The sequence below is a fragment of the Falco naumanni genome, chromosome 2, assembly GCF_017639655.2.
Source record: "Falco naumanni isolate bFalNau1 chromosome 2, bFalNau1.pat, whole genome shotgun sequence".
In the NCBI taxonomy this organism is placed as follows: Eukaryota; Metazoa; Chordata; class Aves; order Falconiformes; family Falconidae; genus Falco; species Falco naumanni.
In genome coordinates this window covers 82,777,691-82,802,436 of record NC_054055.1, presented here as the reverse complement: position 1 = coordinate 82,802,436, position 24,746 = coordinate 82,777,691, and positions in this window count along the sequence as shown.

The window sequence follows — 24,746 nt, the reverse complement described above, 5'->3', positions numbered from 1 at the left end:
GGCATATTTTTCCTCCATTTAATACTAAGAGATAAAAACCCAAACAATGAGCTGCTCAGAAAGCTGGCTGCATCTGGGAGCAGTCAGACAAAGGACCTGGTAAGGGGTAAGGCTGTCCCTCCTCGCTGGCACTCCCTGCTGCGTGGCTTCCCCTCCGACAGCCTCGCTCCATGCGGTCTATGTGACAGGCAGGGAATGACGCTCCCAGCTTCACCTTGTAAGCCTTTCCTGCACTGGCATGTAAGGAACTCCATTCCTCCTCACAGGAAGGAAAATGAAGCAATCTTCCAAGAACTGAAATGTACTGAGTCTGCACATGCCATTGAGACCCTAGGAGACTGAAGTAAATTATTAAAAGATCTTCAGATGATTTATGGCAACAATTGCTGGGTTTATTCGGAAAGTGGCAGAGGAGTAAGGTAAAGATGGAGTTGATAAAGGCAGTTAAATTTATAAACAGTACAGACACAGCCAAGAAAATTAGGATATACAAAAAGAAATTCTTTAAAACCATGAGAAATCACTAGCAACTAATGAGTCTTTGAGGCATGACAATGGAGAAGTAGAGATGAAGCTGATATGGCTCAGAAAGCTTTTTGTTTCAGTGTTCACAATAGAAGCTGAAGGTCATTTTCTAGTGATTGAGATATATTTTCCTTGGGGAGAAAGAAAAATGTTAGAAGGCTTCATGATTATACTGGAACAGATAATTAGGCAATAAGAAGCCTTACAGGTTGGCAAGGCACTGGGCCCAGATTTCCAGGCACAGCAAAAGCAGCTGAGACAGAAACAAGAATTTGTGGGCTGGAGCAGAGAGGATTTGGGTATGGTCTATGGTGCAATTAGGACACACCGAGGACTCAGTTCTGTCACCAAAACAGCTGTATCCAAAACACCTGCATAGGACCAGCAGATATGACAGAGGGCATCCAGGAGACCTGTGACTTCTGTATTGGTAGTAGAAGCCAAATGGATCCCTTGAGGTACTCCATATAGCACCAGATCCTAGTGTTTCACAATCAGGCCTTGGGACTTTTGTTCAGAAGGTAGCTGGTTGCTGGGCCAACACACTGCATCAGCAGAGGATGGTAGTGTAAGTCAGCTCCAGAGGGAACCAGTGGACATTTAGTTCAAGCTAGCATTAGTCTATGCAGGTAAGAATTACCTTATTTGCATTTCCTTCTAGAACTCCATTAATCCTTTGATATTTTAGTCTTTGAATATTCCAGTAACAGGAATATTCATTAATTATTGACTCACCCATTGGCAAGAAAGACAGACTTTAATGTCTAAATGAGCAACTTGGAAGAAATATTTGTGAGTTCAATTCTGAATCCAGCATTTCGTCTTGAGGCAAGCTGTCTGCCCTCTGAAAGACCTCCTAATTCCTGATACAACAAAATTCCTTCCTTTTCTAATACAGCTGTAACTCTAGCAATATATTTGTAACTGCACTCATATTAGTTTGTCTGCTCTGGTCAGGATGCTTGTTCTGCTCCAAGCCATAGTGTATTTCCCCTCAGTAATGTTAACAGCTATTTCTCTTGTCCCTTTCTTAGACAGATTTAACACATCACTCCTAGGACTAACTCAATGTCAATGGGCAGAGCCCAACTGATGGCCTCTGTGGACGTTAGAAAAAGCATAAAAGCCTGCACACGAAGCTGCAGTTACTCCTTATGGCCTATTCCTCAGCCTATTCTGAAAGATGTCAGGAAGCCCTGCTGTCCTATAGGCTTGCTCCATCAAGGCAGGATCAGCTTCATACTCCTCTGTGTAATCTCAAATTAATTGTAACAGGCTATTTTGAAACTATTTGTCTCATGAGGCTTCCTATTATATTTCCACCTTCAAACTTAACAAAAGGCTATCTTTTTGTGTCCAGGGTTTCTGGGATCATCCACAAGCAAATCCAAGATTCTCAAGGATAACACTCATTCTTATGAGCATTACTAATTATGTTGAGTTGGATGGGTGTTCAGCATCACTGACTAGCTGCCACAAAGTTTTTCTTCAACAGGTGAAAAATCACAGGTTTCATTGGAGCTGTACCAATTTATACATCAGTGAATGGAAATTACTTGCCCCTGTGGGTTCTTTCTCAGCATTGCCAGGGCAGGACAGATAAACAGAATCTTCTGCTCGGATGATGATGATTTCCTTATGTGAGAAGAAAGCTGCCTCTGAAAAACACGTCTTGTAAAAATTCAGATCAAGTTGTAACCTAAGGATCTGAATGTTGCATTCAAGCCAACGGTCTCTCTGTTTTACCAAGTATTGTTCTCCAGGGATGGATATCTGAGCACGGTACCCAGTTTTCACAAGTGCCTATCTCTTTCCATTTCTGTTCTCTTTATGGGTGCTCTGCAAAAATCAGGACAATTTCATATCTACAGTCAGATGTTGTGGTCTGGTTAATATCTACAGAAAAGTGGGGACCATGTGGTTAGAAGACGTCACAAGTGGCCACTTGATCTAATGAACTGCAGAACAAGCCAATAAGCCACCAGAAGATCTTCCCAACAGACCATTTCTATGCACTGTGACCACTGCACTGTTGTAATGCATGTACTGTCACGTTTTACTCACCGACACAAAGGAGAGCTCTGGGGTGTGAAGGAGGACAGGAGGGAATAGCTCCTCCTAAGGAGCCTTCTTGGAAGCATTTGAACAAGTTAACTCACCTTAGAGGCGGATGATGGATTAGATCTCAAGTACTGCCAGTGTTTTGGGTCTGACTAGTACCTCCTTAATATACAGTATCAAGATTAATACAGACTAAAAATACCTGGAAGCATGGGATGGAGCAGCTTGATCCATAATCAAACTCTTCTAAATACCAAAGGTACCTTAAAAAGGTTTAAGTATTGACAAAGAAGGGACTTTATAATGTTGGTTACTTGTGCCACAAATACCGGCCAAGGCTAGCAAAACACCCATGTTTCTCATACAAGAGTAATTGTCCTTTCTGGAGGAAAGCGGGCATGGATTGTTTATACACTGGGAGGGAAAAACAGGCCAAGCTAAACTTGTCCGACACTGTTATGTCCATTGCACTGTGACAGTACTTTCTAATAAGTGTACAGCTCAACCTGTAATGATGGATGTCTAATTTATTTGATCTCAACATGACAGACCTGGCATAGTAATATTTCGCAATTAGTTACACTTCACTGGGCCTTAACTCAAGAAGTTTGCAGTGAAATACAGGTTTGGATATGTCACTGCCACTTTCTGTTATTCCTTATACAAAGGTCTGGTGGAAGAAACATTAAAATACTGAATCATTTATTGCAAAAGGCTGCATCATCAGTGTCTGAATCCTATTTAGCACTGCTAAATTACAAAATAGCACCAATACAGCATGTGTTGTTACTGGCTGATATTTTGTTAAACAGAAAACCAAAAGAAAAAATGTTTGCACAGTTAGAAACTAATGTCAGATTCAACAGCATTTGCCAATATATAAAGATAAAGCAGATCTTTAATAGATCTGATTTGCTTTATCTAACAGGCATCCAACAGATAAGAAAGAATAAAATCCTGGTAAAAGCTGAGATATTTGTAGCAACCACCATGCCATGAAAATTATGCTGGTTGTTTTTATTGCAGGGAAGCATGGACACAAACAGCAGTGGTCCTGGAAGAGGTGAATTTGCAGCTGTGGGCAGCCATCCCAAAGGGAAAAGCAGAGCATTTCTGGAACCCAAAAGGTAGATAAGTAAAGGGTTTGGTGCTGCAATTCCAACCCCACAATTATGTGGCAAGGGATGCTACAAGTGGAGCTGGCACATTCCCAGGACACAGCTCACCCAGAATGTTGGTCTTACCAATACAGGTAGATGATGGTGCTGGAATATTTAGTGTACAGGCCACAGGAGTGTTTCCAAGTCTTGTCTCTGCATATGGGTCTCGGATGTTTCTGACCCCCACAGTAGGAAGGGGTTGGGCATGCACACTGGTCATCCCTTCCCAAGGATTTGTCCCTATGGGATCAGTACACGGACTAGAAGAAAAAGCAGTGCACTCTGCCAGGTACCCATTCTGGATGATGGGGGACCCAGGCCACCCTCTGACACCCACTTCCTGCTAGTGTAGAGAAAGCCAGTAAAGACCAACCCTTCCATGTCGTAGCGTAGGTCACTTAGAGGCTGTTGAACCTCTGAGCAAATTTTATTCAGTGCACTCATTGAAAATATCTGGAATCATGTCTTGCATTCATTTATTTAAATCACCACTAAGCTTAAATGGGAGAAAAAGTGATGGAATGCATTACCTTTAGGAAATCCCATTTGGAAGCAGTTCTTGTGCTGTGCAAAGACTTGCTGGTGGCCACAGCACCCCAGGCACTGACCAGTGCATGCCTCTGTCCCTTGCCTCTGAGTGACTCCTGAACATCAGCCAGGGATGCCAGCAGTGCCGCGGCTCTTGCTAGGGCAGACAGGCTCGCATGCCCTAGCAAGGAAGGACAAGTCCAGAAGCAGAGGCCAGAGCAACAGGTGGAGATGCAATGTCTTCATGCTTAGCACACAACACAGGAAGGGCAAGGGACTGGCAGCAAAGCCATAGTACTGACTATGCATGGGGTGCCGCCAAAGCTCCAAACCAAGGTGTGAAAATGGAGAAACACGCTTTCCCTTTGCTTTTTCCTCTTGGCAATAAGTACTACCTGTCAAACCAGTAGGCAAAGCCATTTCAGGCAGAAATGTAATTTACAGTTTGAAGGTGTCCCTTTGAGTCTGTAAACTCCTTGGGGCAGAGATTATATTTTTGATCTGACACATTAACCAAATGTAAAGCATTGAGCTTTACAACCTAGAATTTCCTAAAAGATAAAGAACAATGATAATAACTCTCCCCCCATCTCTGGAAGATGTATCTTGCTATTATAATGCTCTCTGCTTGCAAGAAGAAAGCTATTTATAGGTTGAAAAAGATTTGCAATCATGTGTGATAGAGAAGGAAACTGAGAAGAAATATGCAAACCAAAAAAAGCAATGGCAAAAATTTGCATAGTTCTTTAAAGTTTTCTTCAAAAGCTTCTGCAAAATACAGCCATCTGTTTTGTTTTTTTTTTTAAGAATATCCTATGGGGGTAGCATGGACTGCTCTGTCTTCTTTTCCCTCCTTTTTTTTTTTTTTCCTTCTTTCTTGTTCGAAACAACAAGCTTTACTTGTGGAACCGTCTTTCCCTTTAGCAGGGAAATATGTGTAATTGTAAACTATTAGAGACAAACATCTGCATAGTAACCTGAACTGCTGTACTCAATTACTTAGTAAGTATTTTAAAGCATTTAGTATGTGCCAATTTACCTCATGATGAAAACGTTTGTCAGAATAATATGCTTTATTCTAAGCACCTGCTATTTAATATTTGAGAGAGCTGGAAGTGTAATGAGGAAAGAGGAAAATATATGCTTGCAGCTCAAACATCAGCTGTAAAGGCAATTCTGGGGTGAAAAGTGGTACAGCTGAATGGAGACTAGACCGTTTTTCCTCCATTTGTAAACTGGCACAGAATGACAAGCCAATTCCCAGTAGTCGAATGCTACAGGCATGGCCATTACTGAGGCTAGTTAATCTTTCGATCTGCGTCTCTATTTGAAGAAAATGGTGCAAAAGCAAAACCCAAAGCCTTTTTGTTGCCTGCGTGACCCAGCTTTGAGACTGGCAAGTTGTCAGAGGGCCCAGGCATCCCAGAGACTGCCCAGCCCCCCCCAGGGGGTGCCGGTCTGGCTTAGGGGAATGGGGAGCTGAAATGGTGTGAGGAGATACCATGGGCATCCATCATGTGACAGCTCTGCAGAGATTCTCCTTAAATCAGTTGTGGCTTTGAAAGCACAAAGTCCTTTCCCATTCCTATGCCAAGCTGGTCCATCGAGCAGCCAGGCACGAAGTTCACAGCCTCTCAGACAAGATGGGGTTTAAATCAGCTGTTTGAAGCTGTCTGGGATTTCTGTGAGTGAGGATGGACCTGGAGTACTGCACATGGGGCAGGTGTTATGTGTGGAAACCCAAAGTGTCTGGCTGCCATTCCCTTTAGACTACCAGCTTGTGTCCTTCTGCTGTTGGTCCAGGAAGGACTGTGCCGTGGTGGTAATGCAGCAAAGTCATCTGCTGTTTTGATTTCACCCCCAATATTACTGTGCAATGGCTTGAGTGAGCATCTTGAATAGATTGGTAAATGGGCAAAGACACCCAAATGGGCTTTAAAATGACAGTTTTAGATTTAGGTATGTAAAACTAGACTTCTGAACCCATCTTGAATCACATAAACAAATTATCTTGGTTCCAGACAGTCTGAGCAGGCAACGGTTCCCAAAGTCAGGCTGTTAATTTAGGTGCTTACTTTTGCATTTGGGAGATAATGCTAAGCATCCATTTTTTTCAACTCCTGGCATAGCTCTGTAGGATCCACATGAAGGCTCTGATGGATTTTTGAGCTCACACTTCCAGCCATTGCCTGTCTGGAACAAATCATAAGCTTCAGCTAGCCCTTCTGTCAGTGAATTGATAGAAATTCATGCTGTTTCACAGGCTGAATGCCCCATGCAAACACAGGAGGGATGCAGTGAGACAGCCTGCCAGAGAAAGGCAGTTGGCAGACTCCTGCCTTAGCACACAGAATCCAGCTGCTCAAAATGCATGGGATGTATCCTGCAAGATAGCACACTGGATGCCTACAGTGACAAGATAATGTGACATACAGCACTGTCAGTGGGCAGATACAGTGAATGCTGATAGGGCCTGCTCCTGTTCCTTGTTAAAGTCGGTTGTAGTTTTGCTGTGAAATTTAGCAGTAGATGGAAAACCGTGAGATGATGGAAGTTAACATTGCAAGAAGGGCTTTGTGGTTCAGGTGCTGCAGTTACGCAAGGACTGTGCTGCTCCTTCGGGTTGCAGTCAACTGGAAAAACACAATATTCGGGGGCAGCATCTGAGCTGAAAGCTGCATGGCAGATTCAGCCTTGATCCTGCCATCCCCAGCAGCAGCCAAAGCCCTGCTTAGGGCCTCTTCTGGGTGTATCTGAGGTGAATGTTTCCTCAGGTCAAAGCAGGGAAAATGCTGAGCAAGCAGCTTTGGTCCTGCTTACAGAGAGGAGCTTTTCTGCAGGGGAGCTGGCTGTCCTCTCCTCCGCCTCAATCCAAAGAGGAATGTGGAGGCTCTAGCTCTCCCCAGACTAGTGCCTTCCTCCCAGGTAAAACAGCTGCCCTTGAAAACAGGTCTCCACTCTTCTTGCAGGAGCCTGTGTCCACAGTGGTCCTCCTCTCCTGCCTCCAGGACAAGGACAGTGGCATCCTTCCTGTCCCCAGCTGCAACTAAGCAAGCACAGGTCTTTTCCAAACAAAATTTTATCCAACCTCCTTCAGCTCAGTCATTCAGCTGGCACCCATGGTGCATCACAGGTTGGGATGCTACACCCGAGCAGGGGGTTTCTTTCAGCTATATTGCTCAGCACGCTGAGTGCACAGCCCTGCACAGACCACAGGCTATGTCAGTGAGGAAGGAGGTCTTGCTCTCTGCCTGCTTCCCTGGGCCCTGGGGAGTAAAGGTAATGGCACTGGGACAAGAGGCTTCTGGGGGAGGACATGAGGGAGCTCCTCAGACCATGCTCTGCCAGTATCACCAGTGGGTAGTTCATTTGTGTTGGGTCCCAAGCAGCTGGTGAATGAGGTGTGTTGGGAACTGTTCCTCCAACTTCTTCTGCTAGGAAAATGTGTTTGAAATGTAAAGCTCTCTTGTTTTGCCCTCTCCCACCCTGAAATATGGGGGGGGGGGGGAAACTCAAACCCAAATCAACAACACCTCCTTTTTGTATTTTCCTCTAATTTTTCACTGGGTACATATATTTTTGCCTAGTCTAGCTGATGGATCTCCCTGAGCCCACTTTAAAAGATTGCCAAGAACATCTGTAGCAGTGGGTGGATACTGTTCTGATGTATTTTACTGACAGCTGGAAATCTGGAAATAAGGTGTTGGAATAACATTTACAGAGAAAGAGTCAAACGTCAAACCAGCTAAGGATTTAAACATTTATTTTGCCCATAGTAGCCTTCCCCTAACACCTTCTCCAATTTATAGGTCTATGGAGCACAAAGGGAACTAATCCAATACCCAATTTAAATCAGTTCACAGTTCAGCTAAAAGGCCACTGTCAGCCAAGTGGTGCAGTTACACTTGTAATAAAGAAAAGGAGTTCATGCAAATGACATAGGAAAAAAGCAACATAAATCCTTATGGATTAACGTCAAAGATCATTACATGAATTAACTACTTTCTTAGGAAACTAAAATTTGTCCATTATCATAAAAGTAAATGATTCAACATCTTAGTCTTTGTCAGTAATCTAGCTTTTAGCCACGATGACATATACTAGTGACAGATGACCAGGCCCTTTGTAGAGATAAATGGTAATAACTACATCAAACCATGACATAACATTCCAGCAGCATTCCTAGAAGTGGCTGTAACCATTAAATATGTTAAAAACAAGTAGGGCAGTTGATCTTATCCAACTGATTTAATTGTCTAGTCCTCCCATATAATCTGAGGTTTGATACTGGAGCTCCTCACACAGAACAGAGACAAACCCTGCAGCCCAGCTTCAAAGTTTAGCTTTCTGTCCTGCTTGCTTTTTTCCCCCAAGTGTGACTGGGTACATTTTTCTCCATTACAATTTTCCCCTCTCTTCTTTGCTCTCTCTTCCCTATTTCTTGCCCTAGCCTCTGCTTTTTCTCCCTTCTGCTTTTCATTTTTGGTCCTCTACACTTTCTTTCTCATGTGACATTTGATGTTACAGCACAAGGCCAGCTCTGCCAAACAAGAAGGTTTCACCTTCCAGATGAGGATCATAAGATTTATGTCTTCTGAGGTTCCTGGAAATGAACCCGGACCTTGCATCCCAGTTGCCAAGACAGGTTTGATCCTTGTATTTGGTCTCACCTCATCCTTGGGACTGACTACTTCACAGACCCTCTTTACAGGGAGAAGTGTGCCCGGTAGGACATTGAAGACCTGCTCCCTGAGAAAATCAAGAACCAGGACAGTCTGAAGCTGACCTGGTATGATAAAGCAGGACATCATGGAGCACAAGCAACTATTTCTTATGAGGGGTAGGATTGCCACCTGAACTGTTGGCAATGAACTGAAGCTAAAATAAGTCCAGCATGATGAAAGACTGACAAATGGGCTCTCTGTAATCCAAACTGTCTCAGAGATGCAAGAGATGCAAGGTGATGTACCCTTTCCTTTGCAAAAGCTCAATTGGTGCAAAAGAATCATATCCAGAGGGCCTTGGAGAAGTGAGCAGTAGATAAGGGAGGTAGCTGCTCCCTCCCCAGCCCCATCAGGCAGTGCACAAAGGGCATCCCCACAGATGCAGACACGCAGTAGTTCTCTGTGATGCCTGCAGCCCAGCACCACCAGTAAGCTGGCCTTGGCACACCCCGCTCACCTGGGGATGCCCAAGGACTGATGCAGCCCAGGGACTGCAGTGGTGGCTCTCAGAATCAGCCAGCCTGGGGGAATCTCTCTGGCTCTGTGTGACTGGGGGAGCTTGAGGTTTTGAAGTGGGAGATGAGGGCTGGGGGGACGTGATTGCTCCCCCACTGTTGAGAGGTTGCTGCCAAGAGCCTCTGGGTTGTCAAGTGCTGACCTGACCTACATTGTTTAATACCAATTGCCAGCAAGCAAGTAAGGAGGACTGCTCATACACAAGTCTGATTAGGTGAAAGTTATTTTTTCTGCTTGCTCTGTGCCTAGGAAACTTCTGCATTCAGAGAAGTTGCCTGTGTGTGGGAGGATGAGGCATTAGGTCTGCTTGCCTGTATGCGCAAACAGCAGCAGCTCTGCCCTGCTCAGCTGTGCCGGCACTACAGCCCTGAAAGATCTGCCACAGGTCCCTAGCCCTCTACTGCAGAGCCCACAGGGGCTCTTGTGGGAGACAGAGCTCCTCCAGGCAGATCTCCCTGAGCTACTCCCAGCCAGAGCGAGCTAGGGAAGCAGTAGAGGCAGGTACGCGTAAGTCAGGTTGTGGCTGCGTGTCTGTACGGGACTTCCTGCAAGGGGACCGAGGTGACATCCCTGCAGCACATCCACCTCCCTTCTCCCTGCCCGCTGCAGCATCACACTGGCAGGTGCAGGGTGTGCAGCATGCCCGGGGCCTTGCTCAGCCCTTGCATGAGAAGTGAGGGCAGAGGTCTGGCCCGAGGAAAGCCGTGTGCTTCCCTGCCTAATTGGATGGGAATTGAGGCAGCAGTGGTGTCACCCCTCTGCCCGGCTCAACGGCAGATCAGACGTTAGTGGCCACCCAAGCATTTGCAGCTGGTCATAGTGGTGCTGAGGATGCAGACGGCTGCTTCAGGGATATGAATGGATGATTTCTGACAGCAGCTGAGATGGCTGTGGTGCCTGGGGGAAATGTGGTATTGTCACTGCGTAGGCAGCCAGCAAGGAAAGAGAAATTTTCCTCCACCTTCTGCTTCTCACCCATCCACCCCCTTTTTTTTTGTTACCAGAAATATTTCAACTGTAATTAAAAAGGCGTTATTAGCATTTAATTGCTTTGGAGTCCTCACTGTGATGTTGAGTTCTCATGCTGATGTCATCCTGGTTGTCATGGATACAGGTGAACAAGCCGCTTGAAGTGCAACATCAGCGGCAGGATAGAGGGGGATGGGAGGATGGGGGAGGTGGGGGACCTGGGGAGAAACCTGAGGCTTAAAATGGGTGAGGAGAAACAGCTGTTGTCTCCAGGTGAGTGCTTTCTGTAACAGACAGGGAGGAGTAGAGAGCATTTAGCGAGGATACCGATGTTATGGCATTGCATCTGTGCTCTTCAGTGTAAGGTGGGAAGGCAGACAGCTCCCTGACATTAAACACAACAAGCAAAGTCCCCCCCAGACAGCTAACAGTTAAGAGAAAAGCCCAGGCTGACGCACCTCCGTGTGCACACTAATTAGAAAGACAAGTAGTGTCTTTCTTTTGGTTCGATCTATCTTAATAGGTAATGAGGGAGTAGCAGAAGGGAAATCATGGGAAAAAGCCAGAAAGATATATATGCTCATGGGAGTATGTGTGTTTTTATGTATGCAAAAGACCGTCTGGAGGAGGTAAAGGGAGACTGTGGGACTAGGGATCTGTTTGTGTGCATCCATATAAGACCTTCTAAAGAACTTTCCGAGTAAAAGCAATAATAATAAAAATAATAAAGGAATCCCACCTAAAAGAGCTGCAGAAGCAGTTCCCCTGCCTGTTCCCATTTCCCTTCTCTCCATCTTCTCTTGCTGAGAAAGAAATTAAAATGTATTTTTCATACAGTATCTCTAGCACTCTTTTATGTAATAATCCTCTTTCTGTGAAAGAGGCAGGTCAGCAATAGCTGCAGGCTCCTGCACAATCAGTGCTCATCTCATAAAAATCTCCAGCTTTCCCTCGGATTTTCCAGCCACAACCTATTAAGCATTTGCCTGTGACAAGAAGCCAGCCTGGGGGAGGGGCCCTTTCACATGGTGCTCGGGCAAATTTGTATTTATTTATGGAGCCGCATGGATTTTTTTGGAGAAATTAGAGAATGGAGAAATAGAGAATGGAGAAATTAGAATTTAAAAATGATATGTTGGGTTTAAATTAATCTTAATAGGCAGCTATGGCTTAATGCCCTCTTTAGCTTTTAGTCTAAATTTGTTATTCTAAAATACAAGTTAATTTTTAAATTGGAGAGGAAGGCATGGAGTGTGCTTTCTCTATCTTACTCCCCTCCTTTGACGCCTGACTAAAGGTGTGATTTGCCAAGATTCAAAGGAAGGCCAAGCACTGGTCTCTAACATATGAATACCAGAACAATGAGTTACAGCTAAGCTTTGCACTATGGCTAAAAGCAAATTTGGTAATGTAGTATTTCCTGTCAGAAAATTCCTATTCACTTAAACTTAATTTATGGGTTTCAATACTAATATTTGCTCAGAACAGTGATACAGAACTTTTGAAACTGTGAAAATGAATTTTTCTTGTAATTATGTAACCAGAAGTCTATTTTCTGAGGTTCAAAGTGTCATTGTATTGTATTTTAGGCTAACTAGAAAGCACACGTGTATACAAAGACATGGTTGCAATCAAACTTAAAAGCTTTGATTTTCATGAATTGATTGCCCTGCCTCCTCACCTTTTTATTTTTCAATTTTTTAGGAAACGTTAGTTTTTATCCTGGTTCAGAACAGACCTTTTTTCACATTATTTTTGGCTGAGCCTGCTGCATTTTATATAACCACAAGTGTAACAAACAAGCTGTTGAGATATTTTTTTCCCCCTGGTGTGCCATCTTGGTACCACCACATTGTGGCAGCCACGAACCTCTATACGTGGACAGCCTTCTCAGCAACCTCTGAAGAGATCTTAGATTTCCCACCATGACATGCACAGCCTCTTCCTCGGTGTGACCATGTGTGACACTGGCAGGGCTGTGCCAGTAGACGGGTAGGCTGCAGGAGGGGGTTGTCCCAGTGCCTGGTCTGTGAGAGGACAGGAGGTAGCCAGACTACTGAAACCCACCCTGACCTGATAGCCCAAGCCCGGGGGTCCTCCAGCCATCCTGGAAAGCCACCAGCCCAGTCTCAGTGATGATGCCCTGAGCTCCTCTCCTCAGCTCCCAAGTGCAAATGCTTATAAACTTTTTATGTAGAAGCTTGTAGAGGCAGATGCCTGGCTGAGGTGTGACTGAGGTTGCTGAGCACCCTCTCCATATCTCATACCTGCTTCAGTTTGAAACAGGATTTTTCTTATGAACTCTCAATTTGGCCACAGTCTGAGCTATAGTCCTCCCTCTTACCTAGTGAAATCAATAAACATGCATGAATTTGGGGGATGGCAATAATACATTAACTTCAAAGAGAAGAAGCAATCGTGTCTTATTGGAGGATGCACAACATGATGCCTCCCGAAGGGGCAGGTTCACCAAGACAAGCTGGGATCCTTCCTAGCAAAAGATAACCCAGCCAGGACTGTTCCTTCAAGGGCTCACACCTAACCTCAGCCAAGGCCAGGCTTTGGTTTAAAGCACCGTGGGCTGCACAAAGCCAAGGGTGTCTCTGAGCCTGCACAGACCTCACACCGATGGGGAAAAATCAGAGCAGAGTTTTAACTTAGCAGGGACCTGGTGCTTGATATCTACTGGCTTTTCCCAGCCTGTTCAGCAGCATACGGTCACTGTGAACAGCCAGCCATCTGCTTTGGCACAAGGCTGGAGATCCCAGGATGTCCCCACCAGTGCCTGACTGCAACCACCCTCCTCCAAAATGGGATCTTCAAAACCAGCAAGAAGGTGCCAGTGAGGCATGGGACCTTGAACTGCCTTACTGGGTGTGTTGGGACCAAAGGAAGTGAAGTGGAAGAGTTTGACTTCCATAAAATTTGCCTTGGGATCCTTTGGTTCTTGTTATTTCCCCTTCCTGTTTCTTTTTCTTTTCATATTTTTTTTTAACTTAGAGCACAGAGGAAATATTTTGCTGTACCATAAATAATGGTGGGGGTTTCATCTTCTGCCTTTCATCCAGTATGGAGCACAACCAACTAAGTCTTTTCCAAACCATATATTAAAAGTGCATTTTCAATTTAAGTCACATATGTGCCAAAAAATGTTTTATACTCTGTTGTCACAAACAACACCGACAATCTGCTAGAAATTAATGGGATAAGAGGACTCAAAACACATCTCTCTAGTTCAGTGAGCATTTGATGGACACCTTGAGTGGGATTTATCTCGTATCACTTCAGATGTCCACAGCTGAGCTAGAGAAAGAAATAGGTGCTTTTAGGGAGCAGCTCATGTACTTGCTTTGCTTGAGCATCTACATTAGGATGAGATGGATACACCAGGTGTAGCGACTGGATTCCACTGACTGTCCACGGGGAGCGGATGGAGGCCTGGGCTGGATGTCTGGATGTCTGGACTGGGTTCCCATTTTTTACATGCAGTTTCATTGCTTCCCCCATCTGGGCTGTTTTCCATTCATTTGCTGTTCTTTTCAGTGTGATCTTGCAACAAATCCTTATGTAAGAAAAAATTTTAATATTGAAACAACAGCATGTTAATACTATAAAGATCATCAGGGAAGCACAGTGGCAGTACCTTTTAATGCACTGAAAACAGCTAATGTTGAAATTGTGATCATTCCTTTGTAGTTATGCTGTCAAACCTCCTAAAGTTTGCTTTTTGTAGCTTATTTTGTGTTATGAGAATGTCTGCAGATGTCCAGCATGTTATGTATGTGATATATGGTCTCACCTCTCCTTACTCTTATTTTTTTTTAAATAAATGTAAATAAGAAAAGCCAATATAATATAACAAATTCAACTTCTAACTATATTGATGTGTACAGACATTCAGACATGTAGCGTTAATTAGTGAAATCCTGACTTAGGATTTTAAGAAGTCATTGTGTTACGCAGTTGGGGAAGTCTGGTTCAAATATTGTAATCAGCAGCCAGTCTGGTGAAGTCAGCAAGTTGCTTCCATTTGAATTTGCTGAATTTAGCTACAGTGCTTTACTTCGTTTCTAGCCCTGCCTCCATTCCCTGTTTTGTGTGAAACGAAGTAAGTGATTTTCAGCTTAGCTTCTCCCCGATAGTGATCTGCGTCACAAAATCATCACACACCAGACACTCTGCTTAACTGCAAGTGTTGGAAGCCTGATCGCTGAGCCTCTGCTGCAGAGATGCTCAAGGAAGGGTTTATATATGACTTCTCAAAGGCATCTCTTTTACAGAAAGGATGTTCACAGGTAAGCGCTAAAATAAGCAGCTGGGCAGCATGGAGGAAGCTTCTTCTGGTTTTGTACCTGTTGCCCCTGCTGTTACTCTCCCTCTCAGCCTAAGCAAGGAAAAGATGCACTGCAAAATGGAACAAAACCCAAAGAAAAAACCCAAAACCCCTAAGATTAAAAAAAATCACATAAACCCAACAAAAAATATTTCACCCTGAAATGAAAGGAAGCCTATAGATTAAGGATAGTTCTCATGTATTTTTTTGCCAGCAGTTGTCACAGCAGGAAATGGCCACTGTAGGCTTATAATTGCTTGGTTTCAAAGGGGGAAATCTTTTACTTTCACCTCCTTTCTCTGTCTTTAAATTACTACTTGGAGTGTTAGTCTTTGTTTCTGCAGTCCTTATCAGCACTGCAGGAGACAGGGATTGCCTTGTATCTGAAGACTACAGTGAAATTAAACCTTAATTGGTTGTTTAAATGGAGTATGATATAGACCTTGAAGGACTTAAAGATACGTATTCTGAATTGGTTTCAGGTTTACTGTGAAGGTCTGAACATACACACCTTGGATGATTAAAAGGAAATACACCACACTCTCTTCCAGGAAAGCTTCATAATGTAGTATGATGACATTACTGAAATTACCGGAGGAAAACTAGAGAACGTTTTCCATGCACGGTCTCCCATTTCCTCCCTCTGGGATGACAGGTCATACTTTGTTAATGCATCACAGTCTTTCTGAAGAAGAGCAAAAACAAGCAGCCAAAATAAATAGATGAAAAGTGGCAACATAAGCATTCACTCATTTCTTGCAAGCTCTCTTAGGGAAAAAAAAATGAAACCTTTCAGAAATGTTAATAAGAAAGGGAAGGAGGAAGAGATAGAAACAAACGGGTGTGCATGGAGCATGCACACTCCTGGGTGAAATTGGCCCTGAGTCGTGGAAGGAGCTTCCAACCCAAACAACTGTCACGACCCATATTTTCTATAAAAGCAGCTTTTAGTTGAAACCCTGCATTTGGCTTGGCCCACAGGAACCTGCCCAGTGACTCACAGAGCAGATCCACTCCTTCCCCATTTCCCACTTTCCTGGAAAGAAGTGCTGCGACAATCATGCACATGATATAAAAATGCTAGCACAGCCTCGAATGGCTAAGCTGCGCTCAGCTTTGCCTTTAGATGCTAAATAGCAGGGTCATACCACTGCTCTCAGAAATAAAGGCATGCAAAGCTAACCCAGGGCTTCCCACTCCACTGCGATGGCTGCAGGGGCTGCAGCTGTGCTGGAGTTTAAGGGTCGGAGCGACTTTGGTGGCATGAGCCGGAGGGGAGCTGGCATGGACCCCAGGCAACTCCTGACACCAAGTCTTTTACTAAGTGTGCTCTGCTCTGCTTATAGTACATAGGGCTGTGATAAGAGAGGGAGAAGAGATGGAAGAAGGGAAAAGGAGTAATCCATTAGTGCAAAATCTGCTCTTTGCAGAACCGATCACAAGGCAATTTTGAATCACAGCCTTCCCTTCGGCAGGTGGCTCTAGCAGTAAAAGGACTATGAAGAAAATGTTCAGAAATCTCTCTGCTATTACTTCTTACTAGCTGTTGTGCAATAGTGATGGAACAGTGGATGATTACAAGCAAGATGTTTTGGTTTTGACATGCTTTGGAAGTATATTTGAATAGAGGTAGTATGTATTGGGAATCCAAATTCCTGTTCATAATATGCATTTTATTCACAGATTCACAGAATAGTTGAGGCTGGAAGGAATCTCTGAAGGTCCTCTGGTCCAACAGCCCTGCTCAAGCAGGGCCACCTAGAGTGCATTGTCCAAGTCCATCTCAGGTGGCTTTTGATTGCCTCCAAGGATGGTGACTCCACCACCTCTCTGAGCAACCTGTGCCGGTGTTCAGTTACCCTTACAGTAAAAAAGTTTTTCCTGATGTTCAGATGGAGCCTCCTGTATTTCAGTTTGTGCCCACTACCTCTGGCCCTGCCACTGGTCACCACTAAAAAGAGCCTGGCTCCATTTATTTGCACCCTCCCTTCAGGTAGTGGAATACACATATACATCGATGAGATCCCTCCTGAACCTTCTCCAGGCTGAACAGTCCCAGCTCCCTCAGCCTTTCATCACAGGACAGATGCTCCAGTCCCTTAGTCATCTTTGTGGTGCTTTGCTGGACTCTCCTCAGTATATCTGTGTCTTTTTTGTACTGGGGAGCCCAGAACTGGACTCAGCACTCCAAGTATGGCCTCGCCAGTGCTGAGCAGGGGGGAAGGATCACCTCCCTTGACCTGCTGGCATCACTTCTCCTAATGCAGTCCATGGTACTGTTAGCCTTATTTGCCACAAGGGCACATTGCTGGCTCATGTTCAGCCCTGGCAGCACAACCTGGCATATGAGCCATTCCTCCCAGTTTAGTGTCATCAGGAAACTTGCTGAGGATACACTCTGTCCCATCATCCAGATCATTAATGGGGATGTTAAACAGGACTGAACCCAGTATTGACCCCAAAGTCCAACTAGACTTTGTTCTACTGTCTTCCATGATTTCTTTCCATCACTTCCATAAGGGGCATGTATATTGTGTGAATTAGAAAATACAACCATGAAAATGTGTTTATTTTTCTATACCAACTGCGATAACAAAAATAAAATTAAAAAAAAACCCAGAGAGTAAAAAAATATGAAAGATTGTTCAGAGAGGAATTTCAAGGCCTCATTTGTGAAGGACAGGAGAACCAGGTGAACTTCAAGTTCTTCCTGCAGCGAATTTGATGAAGAACTGCTCATTAACTGCTGGTTTTAATCCCTTACCTAACCGTCACTTAGGCATATAGAACTGTAATTTTAGAGCATGGAGAAATCCTAGATAAAAGCTTTTATTTTACTTGCAGCAATGTATCCTCTCTTGATACTAGCAGAGAAAAAGCAGTGAAAAAAATTAGAAAATGAAAGGAAAAACAAGGTGAATTCTAAGTATAATAGTGTTAAAAACCTAAAGAACATTTTTGTACCTACAGGGGTCTGTATTTTTTATCCTTTTTTCTGGGCTACACAAAAGGCAGACCCAAACACTTCTTTAAATTATTTTCTGTATCTACAAAAATAACCATGACTATTTGCCCTTCAAATAAAAGCACTCAAATCATCTGTGATGCAGCCAAACATCTTGGTAATGGCCAGCCTCTGGAAGTTTAACAGCCTTAAGACTAGTGGCTACCTTGGTTACTGTACAAGCAGTTTCTCCCTCAGGGAAGAACAAAAGAAACAAAAACCCCACGACACCACCACCTCTCCCCAAACCCTGCTTTATTACTACTTGCAAATTTCTGGAGAAAACAAATGCTAGCCAGCATTCAGGTAAGCAACTTTTCATTAGCAAAGATATTATGGAAAAACTTGTTAAATAAAATTTGTGTTAGAAGGGTTTCTGTGATTTAGTAAAGTCTGGTTTATGAAAGGCTTTTTTCTGTGGTCACAGATTGCATTCAAATTGTGTATTGGTGAAGGAAAGGCACTTCTGCTCTGCACCATGATGTCATTTGGTGAAAACAGGGGACTGTCTCTTCTGTTCCCATGCCAGGTCTCTCCCAGCCTCCTCAGGGCACCTTCTTTTCCCAGCTGGTCCCGCTGCCGCAGCTGGATGTTTCTCTGATGGGGGCTTTCAGCAGGCCCAGCATCTCTCAGCCCGCCGGGGCCCAAGCAGGAGGAGCGGGCTGCAAAATTTAAAATCAATGTTAGACCTTCAGAGGCATGACCCGAATGCAAACAGTGTTTGCCTATTACAATGATTTCATGATTTGATTCCTGAAGTGTTAATTCCTTTATAGATTTTGGACTGTAATAGCTTGATATTGGCAAGAAGTAAGATGATCTTAGATCCCATGGGACTGACATCGCTTTTAATAGCAAGAGGTAACCAAGAGATGCAGTAGGGATGTCACAACAAAAGTCCCTGAAACAAACCATGTAGGAATAAGCAAGGTTGAATTCCTGCCTCTTTCCCCCCACGCCAGCACCAGCCATACGCGACATGGTCCCCAGCCCTGGGGGTGGCCTTTGGGTGCATCCTGTGGTGCACCTGCCCACCTACCTGGCAGCACTTACACTTTGCACAGCAGACTGAGGCACTGCAGTGCCACCCATGCCAAAGCACCACCATGTCACATCTTTGCTCTGCCCAGCCACACGCGCCATGAGCGGCCCTCCTAAGGGCACGACACACCAGGGCCACGGCGGCCTCCCAGAAGAGATCCAGCGTGCCTGCTCCCTTCTCCCTGCTGCATGCCCAGGCCATAGAGAGCCCCTAGCAGACTCTCCCTGCAGAAGGGCTGTTTCGGTGGCTACAGCTAGAGCTGAGGCCTGCTTTGCTCTTGGTGAGTGCCACACGAGCAACACCTCCCTGTCAACCTCCCATAATGGGATCATGGGCTTTGAGGGAAAGCAAACCCCTGCCCTTGGGCCCAGCGCCAGGACTGCCAGCTGAGCAGTGAGCAGGGGGTTGCCAAAGCTGCCTAGCACTCTCCTGAGATTAGGGCATGCCTTCAGAGCCCAGAACAGCTCCTGGCCATGCTGTGCCCCTTGGCAGCTGTCACAACCACTGCTGGGAACCACCTGGAGAACTTTTCTGCTTTTCTTTCATACCAACCAGCAGCATCCAGCATGGTCAGGCAGGTATTTCAGAGCAGGCAACAAGGCTGTCAGTAGGCAAGAAAGCAGACATCATGTCACTGAGGGTGCAGCCTCAACACCCAGACCCAGGGATCCAGCTGCGAGCAGCAATAGCCCCCACAGAGCCCAGGCTGGTGGTGTGCCTGCACCCCTGCGTCATGCAGGGCAGCTCCAGCTCCAGCAGTCCTGAGGGGCTGCAGGTGAGGATGTAGATGGAATACAGGGCCACCTCCCAGGGTCAGTCCTCACAAGCAATCAAATGAAACCCCACAGACACGCTGGGGTGTCCAGTAATTGGATGTCTCATTTTTTGCATCTTGCTTCTCTAAGCATCTCCATCCAGTTTTTCTCAAGGAGGTAGTTTTGTGAGCTCTTTGTAGATCCTTCTGTTTTCCTGCTATGCTTAGTCTCTCGCCAGGAAAATATCTACTTTGAATAGGGTAAATGTCCGTTTCTTACAAAGGCAACAATAAACCCACTTTGCAAAGTGCTGTCAGTAGTCAGTAATATGAAGATTTAAGTCACAGGCAGAGCAACAAGGACTGATGCTGCTGTAGTAAAGATGATACGCCTGGAAAAAATTGTATGGAAAAGGCTACTCCCTGTAGTACATTTGTCATATGCTTTGGCAATGTGAGACAGGAAAGATATACAAATGTCATGTTTGTTTTAGTGCTGGCACCAAGCAATGTATATATTTGCAGCATGCAGGTCCAAAACTCTAACAGAGCAGAGGAACACCTTTCTTCCCTGTCACATGCTTCTTTCATGAAGCATTTGAGGCATTGTCAGGAAATGTCTCGGGAGCTACCAGCCAAGATGTGTGTTAGATTTTTTTTTCACTTGAAATGAACTGTTGTGCTCTGAACTGCGGGCACCTGTTTTGTACTTGGGTAGTAAATCACAACACTGGGCAAGCATGGAGCTCGTTCCTGAGGAGAATGCCATCAAACCGATTAATCAAACCTACAATGCTCCAAAATGGCCTTTGGCTGTGCTCTGATTTGCCTAAATGTGGTTCTGCATTTACACCAGGCTGTCCTATGAGCGTTTCCAAAATCCTTTTCCATTCTAAACCTTGGGATAAAAATAAGCACGTGTGTTTTTAAAAAGAGGCAGTGTTCCTAGGATGGTCCATATTACTTAGAAATACTTCTGGCACTGACTAAAGGTGATCTGGCTTTTATCTAGGGCAGCTCCTGCAACAGATGAGAATAAATTGTTTGTATGCTTCGTTTGTTCTTGTCTGTAGCACTGCTGAATGCCATGCCTCTCTTATAAACCTCATTTACAGAGCTCCAGTCCCAGGATCATACTGTTTGTAACAACTCTCTCAAAGAGTTAATTTTTCCGGGTAATGGCAAAAGGCCAGACTGCAGCCCCTTACGGTAACAGATTCAGTCACATGTAGGCTACTATAGTCGGAGGGCTAAGCTGGGACAGCAAAGGCTGTGTGGTACAGTCCACATGCTGGAGGGAAGGGATGCCATCCAGAGGGACCTTGACAGGCATAGAGAAGTGGGCCCATGCAAACCTCATGAAGTTCAACAAGGCCAAATACAAGGTCCTACATGTGGGTTGGGCCAGTCCCAAGCACAAATACAGGCTGGGTGGAGAATGGATTGAGAGCAGCCCTGAGGAGAAAGGCTTGGGGTGTCAGTGGATGAGAAGCTCAACATGGCCCGACAATGTGTGTTTGCAGCCCAGAAAGCCAGCCATATCCTGGGCTCCATCAAAAGAAGCATGGCCAGCAGGTCCAGGGAGGGGCTTCTCCTGCTCTGTTCCGCTCTTGTGAGACCCCGCCTGGAATACTGCATTCAGCTGTGGGGCCCCCAACATCAGAAGGACATGGACCTGTTGGATCAAGTCCAGAGGAGGGCCACAAAGATGATCAGAGGGCTGTAGCACCTCTGCTATGAAGACAGGCTGAGAGAGGTGGGGTTGTTCAAGCCTGGAGAAACGAAGGCTCTGGGGACACCTCACAGCAGCCTCCCAGTGCCTATAGGGCCTACAGGAAAGCTGGGGAGGGACTTTTTACAAGGGCATGTAGTGACAGGACAAGGGGAGATGGCTTTAAACTGGAAGAAGGTTGATTTAGATTAGATATAAGGACGAGATTCTTCACTGTGAGGGTGGTGAGACACTGGCACAGGCTGCCCAGAGCAGCTGTGGGTGCCCCATCCCTGGCAGTGCTCAAGGCCAGGCTGGATGGGGCTGTCAGCAACCTGGTCTGGTGGAAGGTGTCCCTGCCTATGGCAGGGGGTTGGAACTAGATGGTTTTTAAGGTCCCTTCCAACCCAAACCATTCTATGATTCTACAAAGAAACTGAGGTACCTCAAAGCCTCTTGGAGACAGAAGCTACTTACAGAGAGAGAAAACGTTTCTGCTTTAGTCTCCAGGTCCCCTCCTGCTCACTGCATCCATGCATCCAAGGCCACTTGCTGCCCACATCTGAAGTTCTCTGAAGCCCAAAGGCACATGGGTGAGGTGTCTTGCTGCGCTGAGGGACCCTGTGGCACACTTGAAGATATTGTCAGTGACAGCTGTCCACAGACAGCTTCACTTGCAAACCTTCACCAGGGCTTTGCCTGTGGTCTGCAAATGGTGTTTGGTCTTTGGAAATAATATGCAATGGTCTTAGCTTTCTGAAACAGCTTCCTTTTCTTTTTCTTTTTTTTTTTTTTCTCTTTTTTTTTTGAGAGCAAGTAGAGGGGATGCAGAGTAAGATGGGTGTTAGGCACAGCAGTAGTTTGGCCTCTCCTTTGACCACTGTAATAAAGGGGCCAAAAGGCCTGGAAAGTCCTGAGATACACTGCAGATCACAGCAAAGGGGAGGCAATACCCTGCCTGAGTGTTTGAATACTCTCTGGTTGGAGAGGGCTCTGGCCTTGTCATTCCCCTTTTTCCTCTGAGTAGGTTTAAGGGCTCTACTGTGTACCTGGCACAAATCCTCTCACGCACCCTCTTATTGCAATGGTTTGAAGAGGCTGTAATTGTAGCCCTCTCAGATACAGAGAGGTGTCTCAGCAGTATCTCATTTCACTCATTCCCTGGTCCATAGCTTTAGCCTGTGAAATATCACAGCTCTTCTTTCCTGATGACTTGAATGCATCACGTTCAGTGAAGCTGCACTACGAAGAGCTTTTGAAGAACAGTAATAATGAAACCTCTCTAGTGCTTTTTATCCAGTGTGTAAAACCCAAACTTGCGTTGGTTTTATTATCTCTTCTTTACCCAGGCATGAAACATCAACATACAAAACAGTTAAGTGCTCTGTTCCTCAAAGCTGTCTTCAGTCAACAAACCCCTGCCACCCCATGAGGGATTAAATTCACACTTTTTGTGACAGACAAAGCCATAGCTAGAAACTGGCCATAACGTACTCTGAACAGCTTCTTTAGCTTCTGAGGCAAAAGGGTGGGTGGGTGTTAAATGTGAGGTGGCCCTTGCACTTGGCAATCTGTGCTCCTCTAGATTCTTTTATCTGGGATCTCCATGCAGCTGATGCACTACAAAATAAAGGAGTTCAGGCTACTATGGCAGGCAGGGTTTTGTGAATTCTGCTGCTCTTGGATGACTATTTGCACGGGTGTTGCCACTGTTAAATAATTTGAGAGGGAAAGACTCACACTCTGTTTCTGACATTCACCTTCCATTGTATCCACACAATTGCTCTGCTTATAACAGTTTCTGCAAGGAAATAAAAAACACCTTTAGAAGTACATCACTATTTTTTCCGTCATCAAAGAAACTAATTTCACCCAGAGTCTTATTAATAGTGAAGATGGAAGTCTAACAGCAAAAACGCAGCAGTCATAATATGCTTGGTTTTCTTTTTTTTTTTTTTTTTCTTCTTCTTAATGCTAATCCCACATTGTTTATTGATTTTTTTGGAAGAGTCTGATTAGAACAAAAAGAACTGATATTAACATTAATTAAGAAAAGTTAATTTTACAATGCAGACAGGCAAATGGCCTGGTTGGGACAATGCAAAACTAATGAAACCCAGATCCTTGCTACTATTTTCAGAGGAAGGTATTATAGGTTGTTAATTCCTCATTATGTATTATTAATTATGCATCTATTTTTCTTCTACCAACAAAACAGGATTGCTTCAGAATAATTTTTTCTTTCATTGTCCCTGCTTTATTACCAAGTAGTGATGGATGACAGTTGAACATCTACAAAGTTTCCATGCTTTTCTACCCAGTTTCTGGATCTGCCTCTGGCAACATACATGTAGATTCAGCACTGACTCAAGTGATGTCACTCTCTATTGAATTTACTGAAATTAGACCGTGGCCTTTCATATCCAGTTCTCTGATGAGGAATGTGCTGAGCTGGTTGATCAAAGGAAATGTTCATTTTTAATGTCATTCAGAAATTATAAAAGGTAAAATAAAATCAACTCTGCAAGAATGACAGTCCTTGGAATTACCAGAGCAAACAAACAGGACTCCTATTTCATTTTGCTGCAAAGCCTGTAGAAAATTAAAGTCTTGGAATTAGATGTTTGGTTATCTTTTAGCTCAGTAGATCTCTCCACTTGGGTCTGCTGCTAAAGGACAGTAACATCAAACACTGCAGCCCTTGTGCTTGGAGCATGCTTCACTCCTGCCTTTGGTACACTCCCTGAAGTAAGATGGGACACCTCCAGCTGTTCTCCTGTTAGGTGTCTGTTGGGAGCAGAAAGCTCAGGGTCCATGAGGACTCATGTCAGGAAGACCCTAAAGGACACGTTTCTCTAGCCTTTCTTCTACAGAGTTTCTTTCCTGTGGAACAGTGCACTCCCTCACTTAGATGACAGAGTCAAACCCTAGAATATTAGAAAAATTAAGAATGCATAAAATCTGCAGCCATGATTTGTGCATAAAACATGGCAAATTTAATATATCTCATGAAAGATTTTTGTTTTACACTAATAGGCTTAATTAACTATTTTTTCAATAAATATGAAAGAGATCTCAGAAAAGGTGGACAAAGAAATCACATTATTTTAATTTTAAAGATTTTTTTTTTATCTATATTGTGCTTTGATTTTGACGGTTGTGCTTTTTTATAGCCTAATGCATCACAGAGTTTGGGCAATTTAACATAGAATAAAAAGAACAAAATTAAAACATAAAATGCCATAAATCTTTTCTCCCCTATCTGTTTGCACCACTAAACCTTGAAGCATTCATTTTAATCCTCGGTTTCTGATGGGGACATTTATTTTATGCACAGCTGAGCATGGAAATCATCTATGTTTATTTTCATTGGATTGCTTTTGCCTCCTCAAATTACTTCTGAAGAATGAGACCTTGGC